Below are 13146 nucleotides of genomic sequence, written 5' to 3' on the forward strand. Positions count from 1 at the left end.
TGCCGTTTTTGTTGTTCTTGATGGTTTCCTTTGCTGTGCAGAAGTTTTTTTTTTAGCTTGGTATAGTCCCACTTGTTTATTTTTGCTTCTGTTTTCCTTGCCTTTAGAGACAGATCCAAGAAAAACCACTAAGCTCACAGAGCTTACAGCTTATGTTTTCTTCAAGGAGTTTAATGGTTTCAGGTCATACATTCAAGCCTTTAATCATGAGTTATAGGAATCCAGTCTCATTCGTTTACACATAGCAGTGCAATTTTCCTAACACCATTTATTGAAGAGACGTCCTCTCTCTCGTATATTCTTGGCTTGTCATAAATTAATTGTCATAAATTAATTATGTCATAAATTAATTGACCATATATGCATGGGTCTATTGCTGGGCAATAGACCCTAGTCTGTTGCACTCATCTATGTTCTGCTTTTGTGCCAACACCATGCTGTTTTGATTACTATAGCTTTATAGTTTAGTTTGAAATCAGCATGATACCTCTTGCTCTGTTCTTATGATTGTTTTGGCTATTCTGGGTATTTTGTGATTTCATACAAATTTTAGAATTATTTTTCTGAAAAGTGCTACCGGAATTTTGATAGGGATTGCATTGGGTCTTTTGATTGCTTTGAATAGTATAGATATTCCATGCTCATGGATTAAATAATATTGTTAAAGTATCTATTTGTATCTTCAATTTCTTTTATCAATATCTTAAAGTTTTCAATATACAGATCTTTCTTGGGTTAAATTTATTCCTAGGTATTTTATTCTTTTGATGCAATTGTAAATGGGATTGTTTTCTCTATTTCTCTTTCTGATAGTTTATTAGTATATAAAAATGCAACAGATTTTTATTATTATCATTATTATTAGGTAAGTTCCATGCCCAATGCGGAGTGTGGAACCCAATGTGGAGCTTGCACTTATGACCCTGAGATCAAGACCTGAGCTGAGATCAAGAGTCAGATGTTCAACTAACTGAGTCACCCAGGCATCCCTGTGTATTAATTTTTTAACAGTAATAAAATATACTTTGTTGACTCAGAGGGTCATAAAAATTATTGCTAAAGTAGATATCAGGCAAACAAAAAGGTGCTTTAGAAGTCCAGTTAACTTGGAGTTTATTTAAACTAAGAAAAAATCATAATGTTTTCATGCAGTACATTCTTGGTTCTTTAAATAACAATTGTGACACACAGCAGAAAGAATTGTGGAATGCTGCACTTGTGATCCATACAAAACACCAACATTTTGGATTATACATAATTTAGGGAAATATCTCAAACACATTTGAAATACTGTAGTAGCCAAAGAGGCATGGCTTAGGTGGGCATAGGAATGCAGTTTAGAAAAAAAGTATCACACTGGAACTAATCAATTTCTTCAAAATCACTGAGCAAAAAAAGCAACATTGAACTTCCGTATTGATTTTATACAACCTCTGTATAGTACCCTGACTTAAATCCAAGAGCAAAAGTTAAGACTTTCTTCCTCTATTTTTGGTAAACAACTACATGGTAAACTTAGATGACGTTTCCCTTGGGATTTTACCTGGGAGTGGCCTTTTTAATTTTTTATTTAAAAGAGGGCAGCTTTGGCACTTTTATACTGATGTCACCAATGTTAATATTTCTTGGGATCTCAGCAAGATTCATATTCTTTACAGGTGATAGAGCATGGGCCGGAGCTCCCTCTAAGCCAGCCTAGGATTTCTCCAGTTTATTTTGTGCATCAGTTTGTGTAACAATCGCATCCATGTTGGTCTCCATTACCATTCCCCCATCACCATTTCTGGAAGAGTATTGTGAACCTTGGGGTGCCTGGGATGCTCAGTTGGTTAAGCGTCAGACTCTTGGTTTCAGCTCCATCATGATCTCAGGGTCCTGGAATCGAGCCCCTTGTGGGGCTCTGTACTCAGTGGGGAGTCTGCTTGAGGATTCTCTCTCTCCCTCTGCCCCTCCCCCTGCTCACATTCTCTCTCTCAAATAAATCTTTAAAGAAAAAGAATATAGTGAACCTTGTCTACATGGAAAATTAAGTCCAGTTCAGAGACATATTCAAAACACTGGTCTAATATTTCCACAAATACTTGAACTAGATCCAAAATGCCAAGTTCATTTTCTGAAGAATCCACACACAAGCCAAAATGTTGTATAATGTTTGTAAACCAGTTTGTTGTCAGATTGTCCAATTAGCAATACTCCTTGTAGGAAATTACCAATGTTTTCATCCCTTAGATACCAAATGGAACATCTCCCCGATGTTTTGCTGTTCTATATCTTCACAGTAGGCCTGGTAGAACTTCCAGAGCCACAGCTTTCTTGTGTTTGTTGAAAATGAGTATCGTCTTTATCCCAGATGAGCTGGGCTGACTGGGTGGGGGCCGGTGTGTGAGCCTTCCCTGGGGATCTTGCCAGCGATCCTTCCCACCTGTAGTGTATTAATTTTGTATCCTACAACTTTACTGACTTCATTTATTAGTCCTAACAGTTTTTTGTTCTTTTTTTTGGTGGAGTGTTTAGGGTTTTCTATGTATTCTGTCCTATCATCTACAAATAGTTGACAGTTTTACTTCTTCCTTTCCAATTTGTGTGCCTTCTATTTCTTGTCTAATTCCTATGGCTAGGATTTCCAATACCCTGTTGAATTAAAAGGGTGAGAATGGGTGTCCTTGTCTTGTTCCTGATCTCAGAGGAAAGGCTTTCAGTTTTTTACCATTGAGGTTGATATTAGCTGTGGGTTTGTCACATATGGCCTTTGTTATGTTGAGGTACGTCTCCTCTAAGAGAGTTTCCATCATAAAAGGATGCTGAATTTTGTCATACTTTTTGTTTTTTTTTGCATCTACTGAAATGGTCATATGATTTTTATCTTTCATTTTGTTACTGTGGTGTATCATGCTGCTTGATATACAGCTCTTGAATCATTCTTGCATCCCTGGAATAAATCCCCTTGATCATGATGTATGATCCTTGTAATATATTGCTGAAATTAGTTTGTTAATATTTTGTTGAGGATTTTTGCATCTGTGTTATTAGATACATCCTTGTCCGGTTTTGGTGTCAGGGTAATGCTTGCCTCATAAAATAAATTTAGAATTATTCCCTACTTTTCAATTTTTTGGAGAAGTTTGAGAAGGATAGGTTTTAAATCCTCTTTGAATGTTTGGTAGAATTCACCAGTGAAGCTGTCTGGTCCTAGACTTCTGTTCGGAGATTGTTGATTACTAATTCAATCTCCTTACTAATTATTGGTTTCTTCAGCTTTTCTATTTCTTTATGATTCAGTCTCAGAAGATTGTAAGTTTCTAGGAATTTATTCATTTCTTCTAAGTTGTCCAACTTGTTGGCATATCATTGTTCATAGTAGTCTCTTATTTTTTGGATTTCTGTCATATCAGTTGTGACTCCTCTTTGATTTTTTCATTTTCTTTTGAGACCTCTTTTCCTTTGGTGAGTCTAGCTAAAGGTTTGACAGTTTTGTTTGTTCATTCAAAGAACCAGCCTCTTCATTGATCTTTTCTATTGTTTTTTCAGCCTCTATTTTCACTCTGATCTTTATTACTCTTTGGGCTGCATTCTTTTTTGTTTGTTTGTTTCTTTAAGGTGTTTCCTTATTGATTTTCTGTCTGGACGATCTATCCATTGATGCAAGTGGGGTGTTAAATTCCCCTGCTATTACTGTATTGCTGTCAATTTCTCTCTTAGGTCTGTTAATATTTGTTTTATACGTTTTGGTGCTCCTATGTGGGAAGAGTGTATGTTTGTAAACATTATAGCTTCTTGCTAGATTGACCCTTTTATCATTATGTAGTGCCCCTCTTTGTCTTTTTTTTTCTGAGTCTTTGTTTTAGAGTCTGTGTTGTCCATTATGTGTATAGCCACACTAGCTTTCTTTTTCCATTTTCAAGGAATATCTTTGTTCCATCCCTTTACTTTTAGTCTGAATATGTCCTTCTATCAAGTCTCTTGTAGGTATTATATATATGTGTCTTTTTATCCATTCAGCCACTTTATTTTGATTGGAGAATTTAATCTATTTACATTTAAAGTAATTATTGACAGATAGGTACTTATTCACATTTTATTAATTGCTTTCTGGCTATTTTTATACCCCCTCTCTGTTCCTTCCTTTTTCTCTCCTCCCTTGTAGTTTGATGACTTTTTTTAGTGTTATGTAACTTGATTCTTTTCTCATTTTCTCTTGTGTATTTAATTTTTTGCTTTGTGGTTACTGTGTGAAGTTCATATATTATCCTATGTATATTATAACCGTGTATTTAGAGTTGATAGCAATTTAAATTTGAACACATTCCAAAACTACATTTTTACTCTTCCCCGATGTTTTATGTTTTCAATGTCACATTTTATATCTTTTCATTTTATGTATCCCTTAACTAATTGTTGTGGTTTTAGTTAATCTTAATAGTAGCTTTATAAATGACTAATCCACTGCCTTTACTATGTTTATCTTTTCCAATGAGATTTTTACTTTTGTATGGTTTCTTGTTATTAATTAGTTCCATTTCTTTTCAGCTTAAAGAAGTCCCATTACATTTGTTGTAATGCCAGTTTAGTAGTGGTAAACTTTAGCTTTTGCTTATCTGGAAAACTCTTTATCTCTCCTTCAATTCTGAATGATAACCTTGCTAGGTAGAGTAATTTTAGTTGCAAGTTTTTTCCTTTCAGCACTTTGAATATGTCCTGCCACTCCATTTCTAGCCTGCAAAGTTTCTGCTGAGTAATCTATTGATAGTCTTATGGGGTTTCCCTTGTATATAATAATTTCTTTTTCTCCTGCTTTTACAATTGTCTCTAACTTTGGACATTTTACTTATAATGAGTGTTGGTGTGGTTCTCTTTGGATTCATCAATTTTGGAACTCTCTGGGATTCCTGAATCTGGATATCTGTTTCCTTCCTAGGTTAGGGAAGTTTTTAGCCATTATTTCCTTAAACAAGTTTTCTGCTCCTTTCTTTTCTCCTTCTGGATTTATAATGCAAATATTCTGTTTGATGTCCCGTGGGTCCCTTAAGTTACCTTCATTCTTAAAAAAATGGTTTTTCCTTTCTGCTGCTCTGTGTGAATTCTCTTGCTTTGTCTTCCAACTCACTGATTTTTCTGCTTCATCCAGTCTTCTTTTGAACCCTTCTAGTGTATTTTCAGTTCAGTTATTCTTCAGTTCTGTGATGTCTCTTTAGTAGTTTCTTGCATTTTCTCTCTTTGTTGAAGTTCTCAATGTGTTCATTGTTCTCCCAAGATCAGTGAGCATCTTTATGACCATTGCTTTGGAATTCTTTATCAGGCAAATTACTTATCTTTGTATCATTAAGGTCTTTCTGAGGTTTTGTTTTGTTCTTTCGTTTGGAATATATTTCTCTCTCCTCATTTTACTTGACTCTCTTTTTGTTTCTGTGTATAAGGTGAGGCAGCTACCCCTGTCTTGAAGGAGTGGCCTCATGTAGATGATGAAGCTTCTCATTTACCCTGCTCTAGCTCTTGGTTGTCTCTCAAAACCTTTGTGATTATCTAAACTTCTTGATTTATTTTTGATATATCTTCATTGTTGAGAGTGTGCTGAGACCTATATGAAGTGATCATTCCAAGGGGAGGAATCTTAGCCCCTAGTTTCAGGCTGATTGGAAGCCAAACTCTCAAGCAGCAGCTTTTAAAGTATGCAAATATTTATACCATCCTATGGGGCCACAGTTGTAAACACTGCTGGCCTCTAGATCAGGATATCTGGAGGTGTATCTGGGCAACAGTTGTAAAAAAAATTTGGGGAAGTGTAGAAATAAGCATAGAAACTCCTTTCTGTGAAGTCTCATCTCTCATCAAATTGTAGCAAGGCCAAAAGGATATGCAAAGATTGTTTCTCCCTGATTATCTTTCCTGGGAGCACTTCCTTAGCTTCTAGATGTGTAGGAAACCTGAAGCCTGTCTCTCAGGCTGAAGTTCCAGGCTAAGTAAATAAGGCCTTTTCATAGGTAGACTGGGGTTGTGTTTCAGTCTGCTGTCTGTGTGGTGCCCTGGGTATGATGGCCTGCCAAGAACAGTCTTTCCCATTGTTACTTTCTGGTGCAGCTCAGGAATGCCCATCCCCTTGGCCACCAGAGCCAGGCAATCAAGAATATCCCCTGTGTGAATTGTGCATGCCTTTTGCAAGGTGGAGGTAGAGGGGCAAGGCTCACTCACTGGCTTCAGAAAGGAAGTGGGAAAATGTCTTGATGGTGTCCTTCTGTGGGCTTCAGGAATGCAGTGAAAGAGTACCTTACCTCTGTGCATGCACCAGCTTTAGGTTGGGGTTAGACAAATGCCATGATTGCTTCCACTTCCCAGCCCTGGCCAGGGAGCAGGGGATGTTACAACTTCCCATGTTTGTTGACTTTAGGGAGGAAGAGAATGCCGTGATGGTTCATACTTGCCTGCCCCAGCCAGGAAGCAGGAGAGTACTGGAACCATACATGTTCTCTGACTTCAGTAAGGCAGCAGGATGGTGGTGTGAATGCCTGCCCTCTCCTGTTTTAACAAGGTGGCAGGAAGTGCCATGTCTAAGCTAGCTTACCTGTGTTAGCAGCAAAATTGGCACCCACCAGTGCTTCCCTCTCTGGGATAATTTCAACCATAACCCATTCTTCCAGTAGGTGTTTCTAGATTAGCAAATGCATTTCTTTTACATGTAGCCTAGGTGCTTTTCAAACTGCTGTTTTCCTCTGGGGTGATACTGTATGCAAGTCCTTCAGAAAGGGAATTTCAGTTTCCTTGAGCACTTTGGGACCTCTGGACATCGGCCCTGTTGGTTTTCTTTCTTTTTTTTTTTTTAAGATTTTATTTATTTATTTGAGAGAGAGAGAATGAGAGATAGAGAGCACGAGAGGGAAGAGGGTCAGAGGGAGAAGCAGACTCCCTGCTGAGCAGGGAGCCTGATGTGGGACTCAATCCCGGGACTCCAGGATCATGACCTGAGCCAAAGGCAGTCACTCAACCAGCTGAGCCACCCAGGCGCCCAGCCCTGTTGGTTTTCTGAGCTAGATGTTTTAGGGGCTCATCTTTGTTGTACAGATCCCAGGGCTTGGGGTGCTTGATATGGGTATCAACACCTTGCTGTTCCAGGAGAAATACCAGACTGTTGAGATTCCTCCCTATCCTGTGTTGCCCCACTGGGTTGGGATTTTTGGTGAGACCATCTCTGTCTCTCCTACTTGTCTCAATGTGCTCTTTTTGTTTTTTGTTGTGGAGAAGCAGTTGATGTATTTTCAGATCTTTTTCAAAGGAAAATGATCCATATGTAGCTATAGATTTCATGTGTCTGTGGGAGGAGATAAGTTCAGGATACTCCTACGCTGCCATCTTCTGGATAGTATTTTGGTTATGGGGTGACAGCGGACTGATGTGGATGCTGGCATCAGCTCTCTGGTGGTGAGACAGTTGACCCATCAGGCTGTTGTACAATATTAGGTTATCTTACTGCAGTATTTGTTCACACCTCTGCACAAGTCAGAGTCCTTATATGTTTATAAAACTTCTGGGACCTGAAATATATAAAGGAAAAAGGAAAAAAAATTGTGCAATAGAGGTCAAATAGACATATCAATGCCTCGGGAGAAAATATCTGGAGTCTTAATCCTAATGCTTAGGATTTAAAAGAGTTAACTTGCTGAAAAGTACTCAATAAAGATAATGTCTATGCACATTCGGATTTTTTTTTCTCTTTATGGCATGATACTTTGCCACTCATACTATTTAGTCTCTTTTCAAATGCTAGCCTATCAAGTAGGAGGAAAGTGAACTTCTCAATTGGGCAGTCTCAAAAGTATAATGCCTTTCAAAATTTGCAGAATCTAAATAAGATGGTAGCAGTGAGTTGAGTAAAATACAGGTAATATCGAGGGAAAGATCTCTTTAGAGAAAAATTGACACCTGGCTAAAATGAAAGCTTTGGAGTTTCAGAAGGGGAAAAGAGAGTAGCTACAAAGAAAAAAATGTCAAACATCAGTGTTACTTCTCTTTTTAAATTTGTATACACTTATTTTTAAAACTGATTTTTTTGTTACTGAGTTCTATGAATTTTGATAAATACAAAGGATTGTGTAAATGCCCCCAAATCAAATCCCCCAAAATTATCTCCTTGCTTCCCTTTTGAAGTAGAACATTCCCCACAGTCTGACCCTTGGCACCTGCTGTTCTCTTCTCCACCTTTATGGATTATATGCTAATAGTATCGCCATCCAGAAAACAAACAGCTATTAACAAAATCTTAAAAGAAAATACTTCAAAAATTGAATTTGACTTTAGGTAAATATTTTTGCCTGCTTTAGTTTTGAATGAAGTCATCATGCCTTCTCTGTTCTCTTTCCCCTTCCACTGATGGGATGGAGGGGTCTGCCAGGCCCTGGGGGATGGTATATACATGAAATATAAACATTTGTAGCACTGAGCCTTTGAAAATTGGGGTTTGGTAAGTTGGTTAGAGCTCTAGCCTATGCACAAAAGCCCAGTGTTTTTACTGCCTAAGGGAAGACCAGATCCATGTCTATTTAGAAATAACAGACAACACACCTGCCTCAGCAACAGTAAAGACAATAAAGAAGGATTGGGATAGCCAAACCTCCAGTGAATAAGTGAATAAGATTTAGTGGCTTAGAAACTTAAACATTTCAACTAGGAGCTCTATCAAAAGAGTAGATTGAAATTAACAAAACAAAAAAACATATGCAACAAAACAACTAGCCTAAACAGTAGGAATCCAAACTATGGTGTTCCTGAGGGAAAATAGTCAAAAGAAGAAGAAACATCAAAATAGCCTTTACATTTGTTAAAAAGAAGTAGGCAGTAATTGTCAGTGAGGACTTTGTGCCTCATAAGTAGGGAGCAAGGGACAGACCAGACAGTATTGTTGAAAGTCTGAACATTTCTCCTGTGTTGATTAAATACTGTGAAAATCATATTTCCACTGCTCAACACATGCTTCCAGGCTTTGGGGAGCATGTCTAAATGCAACTTTGAAAGTCCCCTTCCTTCCTTTTCTTCCTTCCTTTATTTAAAGTAGGAATTGAGTAAAGGAAAAAAAAATTGCAATTGGGCATTTAAAAGCTGAGAGCATCTTTCTGGCTCAGATGAATAATGGCCCATTCCATATACTTTGAAAAACTGAGCCAGGGGAATGAAAATGATTTCCACACTCTTCCATATTTCATCCAGTTGGTCAAGAAACAACAATTTACAATGGGCAAAGTGCTGTGGGGAATGACACAGTTTGTCCTTAGTAAGCTCATAATACATATGTGTTGGGCGAAGGATATAGACAGAGGGGAAGACAGGCCTGAGCACACAGAGTTAAGTGATGCAGCCATCTCGGACAGCTCTGTGACTTTATGGAAAAACTCAGTCTCAGGAGGATTGTTTTGTCTGAGAAAGAGGGTCAGGACTAACTGGCTTCAAGGCAACTTACAAATGCCCCTGGGAAGCTGACATCTTAGCCACCTGGGATTACAAAAGGCACTGAAATGGATTTTCCTGCAAAAATATGGCTGATTGTGAGGGTATGAGCAATAGAGTTTCTGCAGGTCTAGGTTTGATAAGTATAGATGAAGCTGACAGCTTCAATTCATGCCCCTAGAAAACTTGAACTGAGGGTACTGAATGTCACTGCTGAGCTCTGGGAGATGGCTTAGCTGGTTTTCATGAACCATGTCCCTGTAAATATGTGAAGCACAACATTGGGTCAGGGTGACATGCGTCATTTGCCAGGTGCGTCTTTGCTCCTTGCTTTCCGATATTTGGAAACATACAACATATTGTGAACATACCCTGTTTCACCAAGAAAAAAAAACACCATTGCATAGCTGGATAAAGGGCACATGTGAGGAAGAGGAATTTTTGACTTCAGCAGAAGGACCTGGTCAGGATAATTGTTGACTATTGTTAGGTTGAGGGGCCACCAAAACCCAGATTTAGTCATCACATCTTCCCAATTTTCTCTATTTCTTTGCTTTTTTAAAAAAGGGTCTGTCTTTTCAATTACCTAACCCATGTCATATGTAATCATCATGCCTGAAATTCAAGGTATGTTAATTAAATGCTTGGAGAGAGAAAAATTAGGTCCATAGGGAACTCAGAGAAAAACTAACTCTGAATGAGAGTGATCAGCTGAGACTTTAAGGAAAAGATAGTAATTGATATTGACTTTGAAAAATAGGAATTGAAAAAAAACCTTCCCTATGTATAACACACATACGGAAACATGCACAAACCTTAAGTGTACAGGGAGATGAGTTATTTTGAAGTAGAAGTAAAACATTTTGAGAATCTTAAAGTCATCATGTGTCCTTCCAGTCACTGTCCCTCCTTCCTCCCTGAGAGTAACCATTATCCTGACATTTAACACCACAGACTAGTTTCATCCATACCTGAACTTTATATAAAAGTATAATTACACAGTATGTATTCTTCCATGTTGGGCTCTTTTGTTCTAACATTTTGTTTCCAAGTATTGTTGCATATTGTAGCTTTTCATTAATTTTCATTGTTCTGTGGTATTCCATTTGATGTATTTACTGCACTTATGTACCTGAATGTTGATGTAAGCTTGTTTCCACTTGCATTTGGTTCTTACAAATAATGGTGCTAAGAATATTTCTTTTACATGCTTTTTGATGTGCAGATATATACATATTTCTTGAGTATGTATCTGAGAATGAAATGATTGGGTCATAGGGTATGCATATGATTAAGTCCACTTGGTATGGTTATTGAATAGATTTAACAACAAACTGTGGGGAAGAGAATTAGAGACAAAAAATTTCATGGTGAGGAGGCAGAGACATGAAACAGCCTGTCATGCTCTAGGACCAGGAGTGTGTTAGGGTGGCTAGAGTTTTGAGTGTATGAGGGCTACACTAATAAATAAGTCACACATAGGCAGGGAGAAGAATATGGAAAGCTTGAATACCTTTCTTGGAAATTGGAACTTGGTTGTAAGTAATGGGAAGTCCTCAAAGAAGCTGAGGTAGGAGAGTGACAAGATCAATTCTGTGCTTTAGGAGGAGGAGTCAGTATGGACTGGCTCAGGGTAAGGTGGAAGATGAGATTCTGACTTTAGGGTATTGAGGATGGAAATCAGGAGCTATCTAGGAGATAGAATAGCTGAAGTTCCTATGAGTAACTGTTATCTCTTTTGCAACTCAGGTCCCTTTTTCTGACCTTTGGAACTGTGAAATTGCTGGGGTTTTTTTTTGTTGTTTTGTTTTGTTTTTGTTTTTATATCTTTCCCTTTTTAACAACTATTGCTATGTACTTCTGTTAGCGTTCCTTAATTTATTTACTCTTAGATTTTTATTCTAATAATATGAGCTGCTGTGGTTTTAAGTAGAGATGAGTTGCGAGTAAAAGATAGCTAAGGATGGATAATTGTATATCTGTAAGGAATGTTAGGTATAAGCAAGGGGTAACCCAGGAGCCTTTGAGCTTAAATAGTAGTACTCTGTAAAAAATGCTGTCAAAAAGATGCTGAAAGACTTTATGATTTCTAGTCCACACACCCAAATATTGGGAAAAGCCCGGTCAATATGTGGTACTCTGTTTATAATTTTAATAGGAAAGGCTTCACAGTCTAAGAATAATTTGTATGAAACCATATTAACCATTGATCACCCGAAGACCAATTTAATCTGATTGTTTTATGATGGTATTAGCACGCTGTTAAGGGGACCAGATGGGTCAACAAAGAAGTACATAATTATGTGGAAAAGAATGAATTCTGTCAATCAGTTTTTTCTATCAGCACAACAAAATACATTAACACCACTCCCCCTCCCCCCCCATGTCAAAGGCTTGACATTACCCCTGTTTTTCAACACAAATCTGCCATCACTTAATAGCTTTGGGGTTTGGGCTCAATTAGTTTCAATCTTTGTGGTATGAGCCTGAAACCTAGGCAGAGGCAATCACAATAAATATTTGGTAGACTCCAGAAGAATAATTGTATTCCCTAGCTACAAGCAATTAAGCACTAGATGTATTCCTTGTAAACCTTTGCAAATGCAATGAAAAACATGTTTTAAAAGACAAATAATTAAATGGCTTCTTTCCTTTGTTGGCATTTAGGTAAAAGAAAATTAAAGCTTGTTGTTTTACCTAGGAGGAAAAGATATTTTCTGCTGTAAAAATTATGATGGTTTGTATATAACCTGCTGATAATCTTTCAGAAATCAAGAGAATAGGATAGATGCCAGAAAAAAGATGGGCAACGGTCCCAAATTTCAAGAGGATAAAAAGAATGGCTTTCACAAACTGCTGGGGAGAAGCTTAATTTCAGTTCCCTCCTATCTTCTAGAATGCAGTATTAACGTTAGATTTGGAAATACTGTCCGATCCTCTCCCAACACATAACCTGTTCTGCAACATCCAAAAATATACCCATTATTTATATAGAGAGGAAATGACAACAGAATTGAAAGTTGTGTGGTCATTAGGGCCTTGTAAAATGAGAAGGCTTAGACATACAGCTAATGAAAGACATTTTGTCAGACTTCCTTGAATTTTTATATATGGATTTAAAGTAGGAGAGGGAGTGGACATTTGAAGAATCCCTTTAATATTTTCATCTTTACAACAGTTCTATGAAATGGATACTTAGAGCATAAAATTAAAAAAAAAGAGGCTTCAAGAGATCATTTAATTCCTCCAAGATCATTTAAATAGTAAATGGTGAAAAATAGATCCTTTTTTTTCTGTCTGATGTTTCTGTATTGATATTATTCCCCCTGCACTGTACTCAGCCCTGTGCCTAATGCAACAACTATCCTATAGTTGTTACCCCTGTTTGACATGTCCTATTATGACATGTGTCTTCTGCATGAATAACTCCTGTGATGGGGAGCTCATTACCTATGATTTTACAGCTTTTTCTTTGCATTGGTTTTTCTTTAAATTATCTGATTACTTTTCCTAATCTCCTTTTGGTTGCCCTTTATCTTCAACCTATTTTACAGATGTGTTCCTTCCTTAGTGCACCTTCTTTCAATCAACATACACTCCCTGGAGTACTGTGATACATACATGGCTTCCTCTAACACCTGTATACCAATGATTCCTGCATTTAAACCTGGGGCCTGGATAGCTCTTCTGAGGTTAGTGTATTATGATATAGAATCA

The 13146-nt window shown here is 37.5% G+C and overlaps 1 pseudogene; it reads right to left on the bottom strand.

The window, feature by feature from the left end:
• Window positions 1–1566: 1566 nt before the first annotated feature.
• LOC113912384 lies at window positions 1567–6617 on the bottom strand (annotated as a pseudogene).
• Between the last annotated feature and the right edge of the window lie 6529 nt (window positions 6618–13146).

Source organism: Zalophus californianus, chromosome 14, assembly GCF_009762305.2.
Source record: "Zalophus californianus isolate mZalCal1 chromosome 14, mZalCal1.pri.v2, whole genome shotgun sequence".
NCBI classification, from domain to species: Eukaryota; Metazoa; Chordata; class Mammalia; order Carnivora; family Otariidae; genus Zalophus; species Zalophus californianus.